This window comes from Aquarana catesbeiana, linkage group LG11, assembly GCF_042186555.1.
Source record: "Aquarana catesbeiana isolate 2022-GZ linkage group LG11, ASM4218655v1, whole genome shotgun sequence".
In the NCBI taxonomy this organism is placed as follows: Eukaryota; Metazoa; Chordata; class Amphibia; order Anura; family Ranidae; genus Aquarana; species Aquarana catesbeiana.
The window spans coordinates 229,016,117-229,037,167 of NC_133334.1; the positions used below are offsets into that span (position 1 = coordinate 229,016,117).

The 21,051-nt window shown below is 41.9% G+C and overlaps 1 protein-coding gene across 2 annotated transcripts in view; it reads left to right on the forward strand.

Annotated features, from left to right (window-relative positions):
• SMPD3 (sphingomyelin phosphodiesterase 3) overlaps nt 1-21,051 on the forward strand; it is a 319,999-nt gene that overhangs the window by 62,931 nt on the left and 236,017 nt on the right. The window lies entirely within an intron of this gene.

Consider the following 21,051-nt stretch of genomic DNA (forward strand, 5'->3'; position numbering starts at 1 on the left):
AGCTGCAGCCTCCCTGAAAAAAAACTTCACAAATGAAGTAAAAAATAATGATTTTAAAGGGAAGGGATTTTGGCGCTGCTTACAACAAATATTTAAAATTCAATGTACTTCCACCTGTGATGTTGAATAAAAATTATGATTTTTCTTATATATGTAAAATATACGTGGATATATTTTTATCCATAAATCAAGTGGCATAGATATAAACAACCAGATGCAATGTGAAAAAATTAATTAAACCAATATTGAGTCCAATTCTGTGATATAAAACTATCCACAATAAATGTCCATATTCCCAAATGTGACTTGTACAAATTCCAAGTGATAATGCTTTATATTTCTATTTTAATTCTGATTGCTAGCTCTTTCGGCAGTCATTCTCTTTTTATTTATTATTGGGGGCTTTTTTGTCTTTAGTTTTATGCTGAGGTCAGCAGTTTTTTACTGCAAGGCTTCCCTCCCTTTAGAAAAAAAAATAGGTCTATCATTTTTTTTCTTTTATGTTAATAGAGCTTTTTTTATTAAACTGATTTATTAAATAGATTTTTTTTAGCAGTAGCAGTAAAGCTTCTCTTTTAAAAAACTGGGCTTTTGTTTCAGGGGTGCAATTTTCATTTGATTTTCTTTTCTATTTCGATAAGTTTTTTTCTAAGCTCGGAGTGCTTAAAGCGCAGCATGTGCTTGTTTAATGACCATTTATTCTTCGCGCATGCTGCTGCATCATTTGACAGAAAAAAAAGTGTACTTAAACCTCCTCACATTATATCACTCATTTTGATCGCACCCCGAATACCCATAATTAAAATAAAAGTTAGGCATACCTCAGTTAGGCTTAAAAAACCCTGATTAAAACTGTTACTTTGTATTGTAAAGCCCCAGCTTTTGCAACTTGTTTCCAGTAAATTTGAGCCTAGCCTTGCATTTTAAAATTGACCTTCTGCTGGCCAATTGTACACTGCTGTGACGTATGTAATCTAAAAGTAAAGGCTAAAATGATATAGATTTAAAATGCTGCCACCCCCCTGCTTGTATACATGCTGCATATTGTTTGCACAAAATCTCAGTGTAAATGTTTTCTCTTTAATCATTCTTTTTAGGCCCCTTTCAGACAGGTGCGGACTCCCTCAAGCAGATCTGCCTGCTCAGCGGGGGATCTCTCTTCTGATCTCTGCCAAGCAGGGGGATGACAGGTCCATGTGCGCTCCGCTTTGCAGAACGGACACGGACACAGCCCGCTCTTCTCTATAGGGCAGTCGGATGGAAACAGACCACCTGTCCATTTCCATCAGACTGTCATCTGATCTGCTGGATGGATGGCAAATGTATCCCCCTCCATCTGTTTTTACCAGACCAGATCGGATGTGAAAGGGGCCTTTGTAGTATTAGGACAGATAACTATCAAACCAAACTTGGCCTGTTTTTATAGCGCTGTAGACACTATGGGGGTTATCTACAAAAGGCAAATCCACTTTGCACTACAAGTGCAAACTATAAGTGCAAAGTGCACTTGAAATTGCACTGAAATTGCACTTGGAAGTGCAGTCGCTGTAAATCTGAGGAGTAGATCTGAAATGAGGGGAAGCTCTACTGATTTTATTATCCAATCATGTGCAAGCTAAAATGCTGTTTTTTATTTTCCTTGCATGTCCCCCTCGGATCTACAGCGACTGCACTTTCAGTGCAATTTCAAGTGCACTTTGCACTTGTAGTTTGCACTTGTAGTGCAAAGTGGATTTGCCTTTCGTAAATAACCCCCAATGTGTTCCTCACATACCCGATAAAGTGGAGACCGAATAAAACTGGTTTTCCCCATAACTACCTCATTGACTCATAGGGGTTGACTTACTAAAACTAGGGGTGCAAAATCTGGTGTTGTTCTGCATAGAAACCAATTAGGATTCAATTAGGTTTTTTTTTGTCAAAGCTTCATTGAACAAACTGACATTAGAAGCTGATTGGCTACCATGCACAGCTGCACCAGATTTTTCACTCTCCAGTTTTAGTAAATCAACCCCATAACATCCACAGTAATGCAAGGGGGGATAAATTAAGTGTTTTTATCTTATAGAAACCCCCTTCAGACTATTACAGGACTACATTTACCAGGGCAGCCTGCCTATTCGCTCACGGGGCCAGTAAAAATAGATCAGCTGCCAGGACAATCTGAAGCAGGTGGTCAGCGTAACTAAAATAAGCTTTCCTGGCTTTTTTCCGAGCCATTTTTTCTAGGATTATTGTAATTATTTTGGGCATCTTTGGCAGATAAACGATTCATGTCTGTATACTAAACAGAAACGTAATTCACTTTAGTGGAAGATTGCCGACAAGTCCAATACAAGGACCAGGCAGGTAGCTAATCTGGGGGGGATTATAACAGGTCGCTCCAAAACAAAGAGATTTTAATCAGTTGCTGAAATGTTGGCTGTTGACTCCATAAACTAGAAAAGGATTACTGGGGTGACTTAAAGCAGAACTTCAGTCATTTTTTCATCTTTCCATCTATTAAATCTTCTGCCCTTGTTCTTTTAACTTTGGATAGTAAAACATTTTTTTTCTGCCAGTAAATACCTTATACAGTCCACTTCCTGTTTCTTGTCTGGTAAAAAGCCTAGGCTTATGACATCATGTACAGCTCTTTCTCACTCTCGTGAGAGTTTGCCAGGAAGGGAGAGAGAATGGGTCATAAGAGGGCCAATGAGAGCTGGAGGTGTGCCTCTGTGTGTCTGTGTAAATCCATGAAGTGAACAGGCAGCAGGTTCAGCTGCCCACAGTTAAAATGGATGCAGCCAGACTCAGTGGAGAGAGATTTCTACAGCATATTTGGCAAGTAAAAATCACAGTATATATAAAATATGCAAGGTGGTTTGAGGGAACCTTCAGAATGGCAAAGATGTTTTTATTACAAATTATGTGAGCAGACTGCAGTTACTCTTTAATGTGTGCTGTTATAAACTGTTTATAAAATTTGGACACATAAAAAAGTAATACAAACATATACGTAGTTATGACTGTACTTTAGCCATGTCTTTCTGTTAGGTAAAAGCATATATTGTGTATTGTGTTTTGAAATCAAGGTTAATGCCACACATAAATCAAATGTTGGCAGATGCTGGAAGGTTAAATCGCATACAGTACCCCACGTTCCCTGAATTCTCTAGTGACAGTCTCTATATACCTTCTAAATTATATCTGGTACACAGTCTTGGAGTCTGTTCTACTGTATCAAGAGAATCTCACTTTTCTATCCTAAAAATATAAAGTAAAAGAAAACCAAATTAAGAGATTAAGACCTAAATTTAGGGACATTGGCAGATAAATGTTACTATTGATGGAGCTAATCAGCAGGATTAAAGAAATACGGGTAGCTTGAATGCATCAGATCTTCTTAAAGCAGTTCTAAACCTAAGTGATTTTTTTCCTAAAATGAAAACCATGTTATACTTACCTGCTCTGTGCAAAGGTTTTGCACAGAGCGGCCCTGAACCTCCTCTTCTGAGGTCCTCAGCTGGCGCTCTTATCTCCTATTCTTCAACGAGTGCCTCCATAGCAAGCAGCTTGCTATGGGTGCACTCGTGCAGGCGTGATCATGAACCGGGCTCTGAGCGTCTATACAAAACACAAAAGAAGAGAGCGCAAAGCCGCCCTAGTATAACTCGGCTTTAATATGGCACCGTTAAAAACACTACAATGGTCAAACTCATGTTGTGTGAAGATAGGTACAGCATAAGGATTCCACTGTGGCTGCACTCCTTTAATCACTTCAAGATCCCGACAGGGGAAGGGGGAGCCGTGAACGTTCAACCTAGCTGCCCGGATCATGGTAAGACAACCCAAGGCTATCCACCACCACGCTCGACGTGCAGATCCTAATGCTCTTGCGTCCGGTCCAGCCAGGCACTGCTCTTCGAGGACACATGAACCCACACGAGCAGGATAATGGGGGGAAGAGAGTGAGGATGTGACACAGTTGCCATGCTGTATCCTGCTCGTGTGGGTTTGTGTGTCCTCGAAGAGCAGTGCTGCATATTTGCATGCAATATTGCAAAAACAGCTGTGCCAAGAACACGGGTGTCAGAAACCATGAACCAGACCGAGACAGAAGTACAGTAAAATCACACTTTTTTATTAATAAAAATAAAAAGGTAAATAGAGTAAGCGTATTCAAAGCATAGCCAGAGTCCAGTAACCGGATCGGGTAGTCAGCCAAGCCAGAGTTCAGTACCAGATCGGGTAATCAGCCAGGCCAGAAGTCAGGGATCCAAGTAGAGGAACACCAAGCAGGATAAGGAGCCAGAAGGGATGTCAGCAAAGCCAGTCTTTAAACAGGAACGCAGGAGATAGTTTCTTGTGATGTGACCAAGGCGAAGGCAGGAATGAAGTGAGCTGGAGATCTTTAAGTAGGCAGGACTGACGAGCAGATCCACAACAGCTGGTTAACTGTGCAGAGAGATGAGAGCTGGCAATTAGCTGAGCGGCCAGCTCAGAGAAGGAAGGACTGAGCCAGCCCTGACAACGGGAGGAGTGTTAAATGTACCTAGGCAGTACCTTGGAAAATGTACTTTTTTTTGTCTAGCATTCCTTCTGAAAAATAGCAGTGTACTTCCTGCTGTGTGAGTGTGCGTAGGCACTCCTGTACCTACAGCCTTATAGCTGTATATCTGCACTATGAGTCTAAGGCACTGCTGCCTCTCACTGCTAGTGTTAGGAGTTTTGGGGCGCTTGTTGGTGATGTCACTAATGTGTTGCTCATTGTTTTTCTTGTTGAAGGTTCTGACATGAGAAAGCAAAGCCCAGCCTCTACCAAGATGACTACTCCCCAGAGAGGTTGGGCTAGCTTCTTCCTGTCAGAGTTTTTTTAAGCAGAACAGTGAGCAGCACAGTAGTGACATCACCAAATCTCACTTTAAATCTCCTAGTACACAGATGTAGTCAGAGGTAACCGTGCCTCAGATTTACACTGTAGATACAGTATCTCACAAAAGTGAGTACACCCCTCACATTTTTGTAAATATTTTATTCTATCTTTTCATGTGACAACACTAAAGAAATGACACTTTGCTACAATGTAAAGTAGTGAGTGTACAGCTTGTATAACAGTGTAAATTTGCCATCCCCTCAAAATAACTCAACACACAGCCATTAATGTCTAAACCGCTGGCAACAAAAGTGAGTACATCCCTAAGTGAAAATGTCCAAATTGGGCCCAAAGTGTCAATATTTTGTGTGGCCACCATTATTTTCCAGCATTGCCTTAAAGCGGTAGTAAATCCGCTGACTTTTTTTTTCTCCCCCTTTACCTGTAAGGGAAAAGGCATAATGAGCTAGTATGCACCGCATACTAGCTCATTATGAGATACTTACCTTAGAACGAGGCGCCGGCATCTCACCTGGTCCACGCCGAGGGAGCTGACATTTCCCCTCGGTGTGTCTTCCGGGTATCACGGCTCCGGCGTTTTGAGTGGCCGGAGCCGCGATGTCATCACTCCCGCGCATGCACGCGGGAGACTTCTTTCCGGCAAGGTCCGGAGTTTGCCGGGCTTTCAGCCGAGAATCCCCTGTGCGCATGCGCCGCTGCAGTCAGTGGCTCATTGCGAGGGGAATATCTCCTAAACCATACAGGTTTAGGAGATAATTTTTTTACCTACAGGTAAGCCTTATTATGGGCTTACCTGTAGGTAAAAGTTTGATCACCTTTACCCTCAGCTTCTTTAGCAAGGCAGTGGTCATCTTGGAGGTGTTTTTGGGGTCGCTATCATGTTGGAATACTGCCCTGCGTCCCAGTCTCCAAAGGGAGGGAATCATGCTCTGCTTCAGTAAGTCACAGTACATGTTGGCACTCATGGTTCCCTCGATGAACTGTAGCTCCCCAGTGCGGCAGCACTCATGCAGCCCCAGACCATGACACTCCCACCACTATGCTTGACTGAAGGCAAGACACACTTGTCTTTGTACTCCTCACCTGGTTGCAGCCACACACGCTTGACACCATCTGAACCAAAAATACGTTTATCTTGGTCTCATCAGACCACAGGACATGGTTCCAGTAATCCATGCCCTTAGTCTGCTTGTCTTCAGCAAACTGTTTGCAGGCTTTCTTGTGCATCATCTTTAGAAGAGGCTTCCTTCTGGGACAACAGCCATGCATACCAATTTGATGCAGTGTGCGGCATATGGTCTGAGCACTGACAGGCTGACCCCCCACCCCTTCAGCCTCTGCAGCAATGCTGGCAGAACTCATACGTCTATTTCCCAAAGACAACCTCTGGATATGACGCTGAGCACGTGCACTCAACTTCTTTGGTTGACCATGGTGAGGCCTGTTCTGAGTGGAACCTGTCTTGTTAAACTGCTGTATGGTCTTGGCCACCGTGCTGCAGCTCAGTTTCAGGGTCTTGGCAATCTTCTTATAGCCTAGGCCATCTTTATGTAGAGCAACAATTCTTTTTTTCAGATCCTCAGAGAGTTCTTTGCCATGAGGTGCCATGTTGAACTCCAAGTGACCAGTATGAGAGAGTGAGAGCGATAACACCAAATTTACCACAAAAAAGAAAAGAAATTTCTATGCTAACTATTAGAGCTGCACGATTCTGGCTAAAATGAGAATCACGATTTTTTTGCTTAGAGGATAGATCACGATTCTCTCACGATTCTCGCGGCGTAACATCATCTTTCACATTAAAACAAAAAAAATTGCGCTAACTTTACTGTTTCTTTTTTTTTATTTATTGAAGTGTATTTTTTCCCAAAAAATTGCATTTGAAAGACTGCTGGGCAAATACAGTGCGACATAAAATATTGCAGCAATTGCCATTTTATTCCATATTATAAAATATTATAATAAATAAATAAATAAATATATATATATATATATATATATATATATATATATATATATATATATATATATATATATATATATATATTATCTCTAATGTTTGGGGGTTCCAAGTAATTTTTTTTAGCAAAAAATATTGATTTTAACTTAAGAAAGAAGTGTCAGAAAAAGATTTAGACTTTAAGTGGTTAAACTTCCTGCATTTACAGGTTGTTTAAAGCTTGGCAGATTGCCCAGGTTATTTGTTTACACAGAGAAGTTCTATCCCTTTGATCTAAGAAGGAAGTTAGATACAATGTTTCAAGTTCTAAACTTGGCAGAATGCCTAGATGTTTTCTTTTGACAGCTGAGTGAGCAGATAATCTCTCCACTTGTTTATATGAAAGAATCGTCAAACTCAGCAGGAGAGATCGTCAGGGGAGGTGAATCGAGATCACGATTTTTTAACGATTAATTGTGCAGCTCTACTAACTATGTACGAAAGAGGTGCAGCTGCTTGTGTTAGCCTAAATTCAAAAAAGCTCAAAAACATATAATCCAAAAAAACAAGCGCGCATCCGCTAGTTAATTCTTGAACATAACCAAATATAAACATAAAAACACCTTGATGACATGTATTACTATATATGACTGTATAAAAACAGCGATATATTCCAGTGAGAACATTTTTTTTTTCAAATAAAAAAAAACGCAACCCAAAAACGCCCATGTGAACAGTGGTGTGCACCGCAAAACCTATTTCAAAGGACATATGACAATAGTGCTATGATGCAAACAGAGTACAATATAAGTGATAATGTGAGTATGAAACTTCTCAATGTTCTATAGCCTATAATGCTATAATGCATATAAAGTCCATATAAGTGATAATGTGAGCATGGAAATTCTTAATATTCAGGAGAAGTAGGATGTTCCTGCAGCCAAAAACTTGTGATATTAGTGCCGCTTACCAGATCAGTTGGACCTCAAGTTATAGAGATCATGGGAGCCTATTGCATCAGCCTGCCTGCACCGAAAACCTCCACCAGTACTTCAATCCACGGAATGCACTCTCAGTTAGCCCCAACGACCAAAGGTAACTCCTCTCCTCTTGAATGCCACACTCCGGAAAAATAAACCACCCCTAATGCAATGATAGTCCCAGAGGTTTATCAATTTAACCTAGCTATAGGCTACTACCAGGAAATAGACACAAACCTATTTACTGGTAGCTTGCTCCACTTGCCAAGGGGTGCAAACTTTAAACTTTAGAAAACTTCCATAAACAATCGCCTTCCCCCTCGTAGGATAACGTTGATAAACCTCTGGGACCATCATTGCAAAGAGATCCAGATTAGTGGTGGTTTATTTTTCCGGAGTGTGGCATTCAAGAGAAGAGAGGAGTTACCTTTGATCGTTGGGGCTGACTGAGAGTGCATTCTCTGGATTGAAGTACGGGTGGAGGTTATTGGTGCCGGCAGGCTGATGCAACAGGCTCCCATGATCTCTATAAATTGAGGTCCAACTGATCTGGTAAGCGGCACTAATATCACAAGTTTTTGGCTGCAGGAACATCCTACTTCTCCTGAATATTGAGAATTTCCATGCTCACATTATCACTTATATGGACTTTATTTGCATTATAGCATTATAGGCTATAGAACATTGAGAAATTTCATACTCACATTATCACTTGTAATGGACTCTGTTTGCATCATAGCACTATTGTCATATGTCCTTTGAAATAGGTTTTGCGGTGCACACCACTGTTCACATGGGCGTTTTCTGGTTGCGTTTTTTTTTCATTTGAAAAAAAATTTTCTCACTGGAATATATCGCTGTTTTTATACAGTCATATATAGTAATACATGCCATCAAGGTGTTTTTATGTTTATATTTGGTTATGTTCAAGAATTAACTAGCGGATGCGTGCTTGTTTTTTTGAATTATATGTTTTTGAGCTTTTTTGTATTTAGGCTAACACAAGCAGCTACACCTTTTTCGTACATAGTGCAGAAATTTCTTTTCTTTTTTTGTGTTAAATTTGGTGTTATCTCTCTCACTCTCTCATACTGGTCACTTGGAGTTCAACATGGCATCTCATGGCAAAGAACTCTCTGAAGATCTGAAAAAAAAGAATCGTTGCTCTACATAAAGATGGCCTAGGCTATAAGAAAATTGCCAAGACCCTGAAACTGAGCTGCAGCATGGTGGCCAAGACCATACAGCGGTTTAACAGGACAGGTTCCACTCAGAACAGGCCTCGCCATGGTCGACCAAAGAAGTTGAGTGCACATGCTCAGCATCATATCCAGAGGATGTCTTTGGGAAATAGACGTATGAGTGCTGCCAGCATTGCTGCAGAGGTTGAAGGGGTGGGGGGTCAGCCTGTCAGTGCTCAGACCATACGCCGCACACTGCATCAAATTGGTCTGCATGTCTGTCGTCCCAGAAGGAAGCCTCTTTTAAAGATGATTCACAAGAAAGACTGCAAACAGCTTGCTGAAGACAAGCAGACTAAGAACATGGATTACTGGAACCATGTCTTGTGGTCTGATGAGACCAAGATAAGCTTATTGGGTTCAGATGGTGTCAAAAGTGTGTGTGGCGGCAACCAGTTGAGGAGTACAAAGACAAGTTTATCTTGCCTACAGTCAAGCATGGTGGTGGGAGTGTCATTGTCTGGGGCAGCATGAGTGCTGCCGGCACTGGGGAGCTACAGTTCATTGAGGGAGCCATGAATGCCAACATGTACTGTGACATACTGAAGCAGAGAATTGTCCCCTCCCTTTGGAAACTGGGCTGCAGGGCAGTATTCCAACATGATAATGACCCCAAACACACCTCCAAGACGACCACTGCCTTGCTAAAGAAGCTGAGGGTAAAGGTGATGGACTGGCCAAGCATGTCTCCAGACCTAAACCCTATTGAGCATCTGTGGGGCATCCTCAAACGGAAGGTGGAGGAGCGCAAAGTCTCTAACATCCACCAGCTCTGTGATGTCCTCATGGAGGAGTGGAAGAGGACTCCAGTGGCAACCTGTGAAGCTCTGGTGAACTCCATGCCCAAGAGGGTTAAGGTAGTGCTGGAAAATAATGGTGGCCACACAAAATATTGACACTTTGGGCCCAATTTGGTCATATTCACTTAGGGGTGTACTCACTTTTGTTACCAACGGTTTAGACATTAATGGCTGTGTGTTGAGTTATTTTGAGGGGACAGCAAATTTACACTGTTATACAAGCTGTACACGCACTAATTTACATTGTAGCAAAGTGTCATTTCTTCAATGTTGCCATATGAAAAGATATAATAAAATATTTACAAAAATGTGAGGGGTGTACTCAGTTTTGTGAGATACTGTGTATATGTATATATATATATATATATATATATATATATATATATATATATATATATATATATATACAGGGCTTTTTTTCAGGGGGAACTTGGTGGAACTCAGCTCCACCACCTCTGGCTCAGACCCTTTGGTGCCTGCTCACCACAATCACTTGTAAACACAGAAGTCTGGTTTCTGTGTTTACAAGTGACAACTCTGCACTCTTTATGTAATGCAATTCTGGTATTTAATGCCCCTTTTAGACCCTTCTACTGTTTTCATGAAATTTGACTGACTATATATATATATATGTATGAAATTTGCAATGTAGTCTGCAGAAAGGTCCATGACCCGAATGTACTGTATTCCAGGGGATGCCTGGATTAGAGCTGGCTGAACATAATTATAGATCGTTTGACAAGTAAATCAGTGTACACACACACAATCAGCACAGTGAAAAGAAGGAAGTTAGCTATGCTACTTCTGGTTTGCTTCAAGGAATCTGCCCCTATTTTACTCTTGTGCATCATAGATATATACTGTATGTGGTGTTTATTGGTAGTTCTGGTTATCCATTTAATGCTCCAATTCATATTTTATTACAAGTCTTGGCAATAATTTGTCACCGGCACCACAATGACATTTAACACATTACACTAAGCATGTTACAACCACTTATTATGTTAATAGTAACAAGGACCTACAAGGATTAGTGCTGTTAATTGCTGTTGTACCTAATTAAATAAATAGGCCTACTTGGAAAAAACATGTAATTATCTTGAATAGTAACAAATAAATATAGAAGAACCCAGGAGCACCCATTGAACAGAAATAGGGCTGCTACATGCATGAATAAGAATATGTAAGATTGGCTGGTCCAAAAATTTGAGGACTTTCGAGATCAAATCTTACTATTTTCTCATAGACCAGTTTTCTTTTGCCACCCATGTGACCATAGGTCTTTGTGACGTATCCCCTTTCTAGGCCATGAGTTGGGATCAACTTTTAGGATCAGCCCTTTCATCATATTACCCTTGGCTGCGATGAGATATTTTCATGGGAAGGCACTGTACACTCTATGAATAACCTGCCATATGGAGAACAAGGGTAGTTCACAGTCTAGCTCAGTGTCTAAAAGTACCCATAAACCTGAGGTACCAGTTGGCTGCTCCATCCATTCAACAATCTCATGTCTACTATAGACAGGCAGACAAATGATCATTTGGATATGCTAGCAAACTTGTCCTTCCACCCAAGATAAACAGAGGATGTGACTACTCCTCATTCTCCTCTCGCTTCATAATCTTAAATTAAATGCTCAGCCAAACATTTGAGTTAATGGACAGTGCAGCAGGAATGCATAATGAAGGGTAGTCGAATAGTAGTGCATGTCTTCCTGCCCTTTTGTGTCTATGGCTACTTTTGTCCAACATGGGTTAGCATATCAGAAGCAAAAAAATACTACTGGAATGGTTCTAAGGGTCTTTTCATCATGCCAGGCACACTGTGACAGACCGCCTGGCTCCCAGCCTGGTTGCCTCTGCCAAACAGTGCCTCCTGCCCTCCAAATTCTTCCAGCAGAGCAAGATCTAATATCAGCCCTTTACCCCAAGCATTGTCCACAGACAAGATGTTGAGGTAAAAAACCAAAGGAATGACTCTATTAAAGCCCAGACACATACTTTATACCTCCCCAGGAGGACATTCCCCTCTTGGTTATATTAGCATGACAATGCAAATTTCAAACACCAATCCAATTAACAGCAAACAACTAACAGTGGTCTTAATTAAACAGTAAGCTAATTAACAACTAGTCACCTAGACAAGCCTAGTTGACTCAGGTCAGTGGTCACCCAGCCAGTTTAGCATCGGTTCCCCAGAAAGAAAATCCAGGGCTATCCATCTCTCATTAACCAGCTTTCACTTGCGTAATCTGTCCACTAGATAAGTCATGATAAGACAAAACTCATACAATGTTCCAGTAGTCTGAAAAAGTGGAATTAATTCATCTTCATAGATTTCTTGAGGGAGATTGTTGATAAATATTTCTGTTCCAAGTGGAGGAGCTTCTCCAACGCAGTCTGCAGGTGTGCCACCATATTTCCTCTGACCATTACCAGTACAAGATTAATAATTTCCATCCACTCCATAAGGGAAGCTTTATTGTCTTTATTCAGAGATTTAATCCATCATGATGTTGTCCATCATTAGAGAATGATCTGCTCTCTCCATGGGATCAGAGGCTGAACTGAGCTCTTTTCCATGCTGGGACCAGGAGAAGTGGACAAAATACCCAGTCTTGTCCATGGGTCATAATCAGTGGATAGAAGGTTAGCCCCTAGTCCCCTCCAAAAGCCTCTTTCCTAGTTGGGTCTGTAACACACACAGTGCTGTGTCTTGGCCTAGGCTAACATATGTCCCAGAATGAAAGTGACATTGGGAGCAGTCCGGAATGCAGGGACAGGGGCGGACTGAGCCGCGCTAGCACTGGCTCCGGCTCCACCTCCACCTGACTCTACTTCCTGCCACGGCCGCGACTCCCTCCCTGCCCAGTAATCAAAGCAGAGGAGGATTAAACTTCTTCCTCCTCCAGCGCGGAGGGGCCCAAAGCAGCTGCCCTTAAAAATTAATAGATAAATTAACAGCGCTAGCAGAATATTAAGCATTAATGTGATAATGTGCTTGTAAAATATTGACCGTGACAATATTAACAAAATCTATACATATATAATGAATAAAGTGCTAAGTGCTCCAAATGCAAATTCAAGTGCTTCATGGTTCAGGATAAGGTTTTTTCAAGTTCCACACTCCCCTCTTGTGACCCCACTCACCAGAGTTAATGGACCCTCAGCTTTGCAGTCTAGGGGTCAATAAGGCTGTGATCTAAAAGATCTGTTGTATATAAACTGGACTCTCAGAGAAACTTCCATGCGGGTATTCATGTGGATGGACCGTGGTAGGAAGGAAGGAAGTTGGTGTACAGTACAGTAGGGTACTTAGTGACTGTGTACAGAGTATAGCATATAGGGTACCATGGGATTGTGTACAGAGGAAAAAAATAATGCACAGGCAAGAGATTTTCCATTGTACAGCAAAATTATATTTTAACACTTTTAAACGCATACATTCATTTTTAGAGGTGCTACAAGATAGCAAGGGCTTGTAACTGAAAGCATCTGTTCTGCTATTTTATTACTGTCATCGCTTAACTATTGCCTGTAGAAAGTTACCGTATATACTCGAGTAAAAGTTGAGTTTTTCAGCACATTTTTTTGTGCTGAAAGTGCCCCCCTCGACTTATACTCGAGTCAAGCACTTTTCTGCAGCAAAAAAATTCATTTTCCGAACAGATTTTGGGGCCCCGTATCTCAGGGCCACTTGGTGCTAGGAACCCCAAATTTGGTGTGCAAGCCCAGTACCACAACATATCCAAAGCTGGAGTTCCTAGCACCAGGTGGCCCCGAGATACGGGGCCCCAAAATTGGTTCGGAAAATGTCATTCTCTGCTGCAGAAAAGTGCTTGACATTTTCTGAACCGATTTTTGGGGCCCTGTATCTCGGGGCCACTTTGTGCTAGTAACCCCAGCTTTGGATATTGTATGGTGCTAGTTTAACTGGGTTTGCACACCAAATTTGGGGTTCCTAGCACTAAGTGGCCCCGAGATACAGGGCCCAAAGTCAGTCAACTGTGTCCATCTGCAGCAATGTCATTTCGGGACCCTTTGGGTTCAGAGACCCCAAATTTTGGCTGCAGCTAGGGGGCATCTAGGAACCCTTAACTACCGAGGGGACCTCGGGGGACCTATGGCTGCAAATGGGCACAGTGAGGCATGCAAATGGGCAAAGTCAGGCTGCATGTGGGCATTGTTGCCCCTCTTTTCCACTTACTGTAGCTGTGCATTTCTCACCCTCGTCTTATACTCGGGTCAATAAGTTTTTCCCATTTTTTTGTGGTAAATTAGGGCCTCGACTTATACTCGGATCTACTTATACTCGAGTATATACGGCTACTATCTGCCTACAGCTGGTGTAGCAGTGGCATTATATTAACAAGCCATACTGTGCAAAAATTCATTCTGTTTGCTGTAAAATTCGAATTGATCTGCTCAGTATATTTTATTGTAATGCATGTTCAGTGATAAAAGCAAAATAAAAAAGACTAAGCATTAAAAAAAACATTTCATCCTTGAGGTGCACTTTTTGAGGAAAGAATGAGTTTGTTTGAAAAAGCTGATGAGTAGATTTCAAACGTACTGCTAGGTCTACTTGCATGGGAAATGAAAGGTTCACTTTACACATGTAGTTTCTGATGGAGAGAGTTTATTGTTTTATGAAAATGGGTACATTTGTACTATGCCTTTTGGCAGGACATTCCTGTACACATTAGCAAGGTGCATTGGGGTGCCATTAAGATTGCAGTTTTTTTGTGCATTGTGAAAATGCAATTTTGCTATTTTAAAAGTGTTCAGCAATGCACAAATGTTAACCAAGCACAATACCTGCTTGATATCTGGAACTGACAGGAGCAGAATGCTGTTGATGCCAGACTTCACTGGTATAGGCCAAAATTGTATAAAAACATTCTGTCTTCCATATAGTGCTTTCAGAAAACAGAAAGGGGTAAGTTTACATTTTGCTTTTCATAGTTATAATTGGCTTTTGTATTTGTCTGTAGTTCCTCTTTAAATCTTAGGTGTAATAATCCTACAGCTTGGTTTCAAAGCATCTTTTTAGGTGAATAAGCTAGACAGAAAGGTCAGTTAAAGTACACATCATTCACAAGTGAACCAAAAAGTATGTTTATTCTCTTGGTCAGGCCCCCTACGGCAGGGCTCAGGATCACTGGTTTAGAACAAGTAATTCATCATAGCTGCCAGCGAAATATAATATCAACTATATACAGTATATCTTATGTGGCACCCTGTACATGGATTATGGGCAGTATACCAGCTTTCATGGCATATTCATTAGACGTAGTTAGATTTAATCACTGTATTGGACTTGGACATGGTTATGCTGGATATTAGTTACAGTATCTCACAAAAGTGAGTACACCCCTCATATTTTTGTAAATATTTTATTATATCTTTTCATGTGACAACACTGAAGAAATGACACTTTGCTACAATGTAAAGTGGTGAGTGTACAGCTTGTATAACAGTGTAAATTTGCTGTCCCCTCAAAATAACTCAACACACAGCCATTAATGTCTAAACCGTTGGCAACAAAAGTGAGTACACCCCTAAGTGAAAATGTCCAAATTGGGCCCAATTCGCCATTTTCCCTCCTCTGTGTCATGTGACTTGTTAGTGTTACAAGGTCTCAGATGTGAATGGGGAGCAGGTGTGTTAAATTTGGTGTTATCGCTCTCAGTCTCTCATACTGGTCACTGGAAGTTCAACATGGCACCTCATGGCAAAGAACTCTCTGAGGATCTGAAAAAAAGAATTGTTGCTCTACTTAAAGATGGCCTAGGCTGTAAGAAGATTGTCAAGAGCCTGAAACTGAGCTGCACGGTGGCCAAGACCATACAGAGATTTAACAGGACAGATTCCACTCAGAACAGGCCTCGCCATGGTCGACCAAAGAAGTTCACGTGCTCAGCGTCATATCCAGAGGCTGTCTTTGGGAAATAGAAGTATGAGTGCTGCCAGCATTGCTGCAGAGGTTGAAGGGGTGGGGGGGTCAGCCTGTCAATGGTCAGACCATATGCCGCACTCTGCATCAAATTGGTCTGCATGTCTGTCGTCCCAGAAGGAAGCCTCTTCTAAAGATGATGCACAAGAAAGCCCGCAAACAGTTTGCTGAAGACAAGCAGACTAAGGACAAGCATTACTGGAACCATGTCCAGTGGTCTGAGGAGACCAAAATAAACTTATTTGGTTCAGATGGTGTCAAGCGTGTGTGGCAGCAACCAGGTGAGGAGTACAAAGACAAGTGTGTCTTGCCTACAGTCAAGCATGGTGGTGGGAGTGTCATGGTCTGGGGCTGCATGAGTGCTGCCGGCACTGGGGAGCTACAGTTTATTAAGGCAACCATGAATGCCAACATGTACTGTGACATAGTGAAGCAGAGCATGATCCCCCTCCCTTCTGAGACCGGTCCGCAGGGCAGTATTCCAACATAACGACCCCAAAACACACCTCCAAGATGACCACTGCCTTGCTAAAGAAGCTGAGGGTAAAGGTGATGGACTGGCCAAGCATGTTTACTAGACCTAACCCTATTGAGCATCTGTGGGGCATCCTCAAATGGAAGGTGGAGGAGCGCAAGGTCTCTAACATCCACCAGCTCCGTGATGTCATCATGGAAGAGTGGAAGAGGACTCCAGTGGCAACCTGTAAAGCTCTGGTGAACTCCATGCCCAAGAGGGTTAAAGCAGTGCTGGAAAATAATGGTGGCCACACAAGATATTGACACTTTGGGCCCAATTTTGACATTTTCACTCAGGGGTGTACTCATTTTTGTTTCCAGCAGTTAGACATTAATGGCTGTGTGTTGAGTTATATTGAGGGGACAGCAAATTTACACTGTTATACAAGCTGTGTACTCACTACTTTACATTGTAGCAAAGTGTCATTTCTTCAGTGTTGTCACATGAAAAGATATAATAAAATATTTACAAAAATGTGAGGGGTGTACTCACTTTTGTGAGATACTGTATAAGGTTTCTTGGTGAACTACATAAATGAATGCTGTTTGACCTTCTTAGAGTGTTTCTGTCTGAATTAATTCATGAGATCTACACATCCAGCAAAGAGATTGGGCTTTTCTTTTCTGCAGTTAAATTCAAACAATATTCTTATTCTCCAAAAAAGACCACATATTATAAGCCTGGTGGATTCTAGTGTTAAGGAGTTTGGTAAGTATTTTCGAATAACAATTCAGAAGGGCTATTGGTCTGTAGAAGAAGTGGACCAGCGTTGGGTCTTTAGAACTTTTATGAATCAGTATAATGTGGTCTTTTCAAATATAGATGGGGGTAAAGAGACATTAATTAGGCACAGATTGTACAAAGACACCAGATTTGGGGACCGGAAAATCAGTGTGTGCCTTAAAAAATGCCATTGGAAGACCATTAGTTCCAGGAATCTTGCTGTTAGGAAAGGAGGCAACTGCCAACAGCACCTCCTCTGATGTAGAAGAAGAAAGGGGTTAAAGTCAGACTGCAGTGAGGAGGTATATAGGGTAGTGTAGTATGTGGAAAATTCCACCATAATTCCGTCCTGATAGGAGATCATAGAGCCATCCAGCATACAAACTGTAGGGATAATGGTGAGAGGTTTGTCATGTTGCGCTAGCATGGCAAGGAATCTGCCATTTTTGTCTCCTTGTCGAAAAACCTCTGCTTGCGTCTGTGAAGATCTGATTTAGAGACCTCAGCTAAGTGCAAATGGAGTTCTCTCCTGGCAGACTTAAGGTGTGCAAGATTAGCAGAGGATGTATACTGACGCACCCTCTCAGCCACATTCTTTTTCAGTGTTTGTGTGGTTAAAAGTCATTCAGAGCATATAGCTGAAACCAATAAAATATTATGCCCCCTGGTGAAAGCCTTAAAGGCGTCCCAGATTAGTTCTGGAGAAGATGACCCTCCATTAATATCCCAATATTCTTGGAGACAGGCCAGAATGAGTTCTAAAGCTGTAGGATGGGATATCCATTACGTGCCCAATCGACAAAGGGGCCTATTACGGCGCTGGGTAGTCCTGAGCTGTAAGGCCAGCGGACAATGATCGGAAAGACCAGCAGGTAGATAGCTAACTTCCTGAGCATCCGCCAGAAGGATTTTTTAAATGCCAAGTCAATACATTAGCCTTAAATGGAGGTGTTGAAAATACATTGCCAGGGACATATCTCTGAGCCCACAAGGTAAATACAATTATCACAAATTTACCATTAGGATCAGTAAATACCTCATCTATAATACATGGAAAGAATTTACTGATCAAAACTGACACCCCTCTAGAGAAAGAGCAGTAGGTTGCATGAAATTTCTGTACCCAAGGTCTCCTCAAAGCTAGGATTTTTCTACCCATCAGGTGAGTCTCTTGTAGCAGAAGAATATGAGGGGCTTGCAGTTTGACATATTGAAACAACAGCACCATTTTACATTTAGCGTTAGGACCTCTGACATTCCACGACAATACTTTATGGTATTTAAACTACTTTTTAGTCATGGACGGTAGGAATAAGGGGCTGAGAAGAAGCAAAAGATCAAATTGGGCGAATAAGCAGCCAGAGGGGTAGCAAAATGTGCAGGAGCCAAGACACTTTCAAAATCATAAAAACAGAAACATCCCTGAGAAACAACAAACTCCCTGCCCAAACACGGCACAGTGAGAGACTCTCTGGGTAGTGAATTGGTCTAGACTCAAAAGTAGAACTTGGAACAGTGCATTATGCTCAGGAAAGATCTGAGAAGAGAAACCACCTCAGTCCCAGCTCATGTAGCCAAAAAGTCCCCATGGAAAAATTAGGACAAAATCCAAAAGAAAAAACACAGAACAATCCACAGAGGCAGTGCACCCCGACTCCAGTACATAAAGCACCAGTAGAAGGAGCTAGGATGTATGGTCATGGAAGGACGATCCAGCAGATGATAATGAGAACTGGCAACAGCCGGTGAACACTTGCTGAGATCCTCTGGGTATGTACAGAAAAAAGGAGTCCTGATGCCTGCTGTAAGAAGCAGGAACTTTAGTGGCTGTCCAGCCAACTTGCAGCTGTGGTCAGAGTATCAAAAAAGCGAACCGAGCCAAAATCCAAGATTCATAGCTGACTGGAATACATCAGGCTGTACTTGATCCCATTGTCTATGAGGTGTTTATTGATCTCCATGAAGTAACGCATTACTGGATCTCCGGAGATTAGTCAGGGAAGAACGAGATTCTAGCATTCTCATAAAATAAAAGTCTTCAGGATTTCTAGCAACTAGGAGCTTATCTTGATCTCTGTAGATGAGGAGCTTAATAAGAAATGGGCACAGCAGGGCTCCCAGGACAGGAGGTGTGGGAGGAACATGGTGCGCCATCCCACCACAAATGTAGGTGGAAGATCTTGTAGGCTTAGCAGATTGGTTAGGAAGGATACCGCAAACTCTGCAGGCTTAGAGCCCCCAACCCTCTCTGGAATACCCAGCACCCTCAGGTTGTTGCAATGTAGTCTGTTATCAGTGTCAATCAATTTCTCCAACAGGACTTTAACTTGGCACTGCAGAACATGTAGTTCTGTAGGGACAGTGTGGACCATGTCCTTGAGCTGGGAGATACAGGTCTCTACCACTGAGAGATGAGAATGATGCTTCTCCATATCATGTCTTTTGAGGCTGATGTCAGCTGACAAGAAGTCGATCTTGGTGGTCAGGGTCTCCTTACAGGAGGTGTTGGCCGCTAAGAGATCCACCACCGACAGCCCGGCTTCCCCCATATCTCCAGGGAAAGTCTATGTGGCGGCTCATACTGACTTACAGGGAGACTGCGGGTCCAAGATCACAGAGAACGAACGTTGCCACCCTCTAACAGGAATTTGGATCTGAGCAGCAATAAAAGAGACATTTGGAGATTTTGAGGAGGTTGAGATAGAAGGTACTTTTTTGAATTAAGAATACTTGAATAGTTATTTTTTTAAAACCAGCTTCCAGCCACCGTGTATTTCAACCTGTCATTGATGTCACTTTACAGTAAGTTATAAAGTTATCCCTTGTCACTGCCTTCAGCTTATGATTACATAGTAAAGAAGAAGCAGCAGATGGATGAGTTCACTAGTCTGTCACACTGCTCTCTTCTCCTATCAACGCATTCCTTGTTAACACATGATCACTAAAGCACTATTGATTGGCTCCTTGTGAAGCCCCTTCCTCTCCCAGACTGAGCTCTGCTGTACAGGGATTGCAAGACACTGGTACCAAGTCAAAATCAGGAACTTACACTAGTTGCTTTTACACAATTAGGGCTCATGCACGTGAGGGCAGTTTGCCTTGTACAGCATTAAAACCTGGGTATTTGGGGGTGCAAGGGATGCACAGGTGCAGAGTAAAACAGGCTGCCAGTAACCTGTCAAACTCATTAATGGGCTTAAACGCTTGGTGCTGTACACTTTTTTGAGCATCACCGACATTTAGGGCCATATGTGTTCAGGGACATATAACCCAAATGTGCATATGTCTCTCAATGCATTTGGCCCTGAAGTACCACTTGTAAGAGTTTCCAGCCACAGCCACCATGTATTTTAGCTTATCATTGATTTTTACAGGCTGCTGGCTGCGGGCTATATTTTGTACCCATGTCTCTCTTGAGTTTAAAAACTCACGACTTTTACTCTGTACTACCCATGTGCATGAGCCCATATTGTTGTTTGTTTTTTTAATTCAGGAATTAGTGATTTTATCTGCCTAATGTTCCGCTTTAGGAGATACTTATACTAAAACAATTAACAATGACCCATAAATTAAGTAAGATATCACAATGTGATAATGTGCCATTCTACATCCACCTGCATGAGCTCCACGCCTGCAGACATCCACCAGCTCTGATATCTGTCATCTGCTATCAAAGGACCTCTCTTCATCTATTTGATGAATAGTGGTTACTGCATGTGTCAGCACAGGCCAACATATCAACAAACATAAAATAAAGATGGTAGCATTTTGTTTTTGCTGACAAGCTGTCCCACCCAAGAACACAGAGGTTCCTCTTTTGGTGTACTGGCAGGCAGCTAATGAACCAATCTAAAGAAACCCATACAGTAAGTGGAAGCAACACTTAATGAGAGCTGACTTGCTCAAGATGGGTTTTCCTTTCATTTCACCTATTGCAATGACCACATTCCATCAGGTTTTACCAACATTCACTGGTCTTTGAGGGCCAACCAGCTCAAGATGGGTTTTCCTTTCATT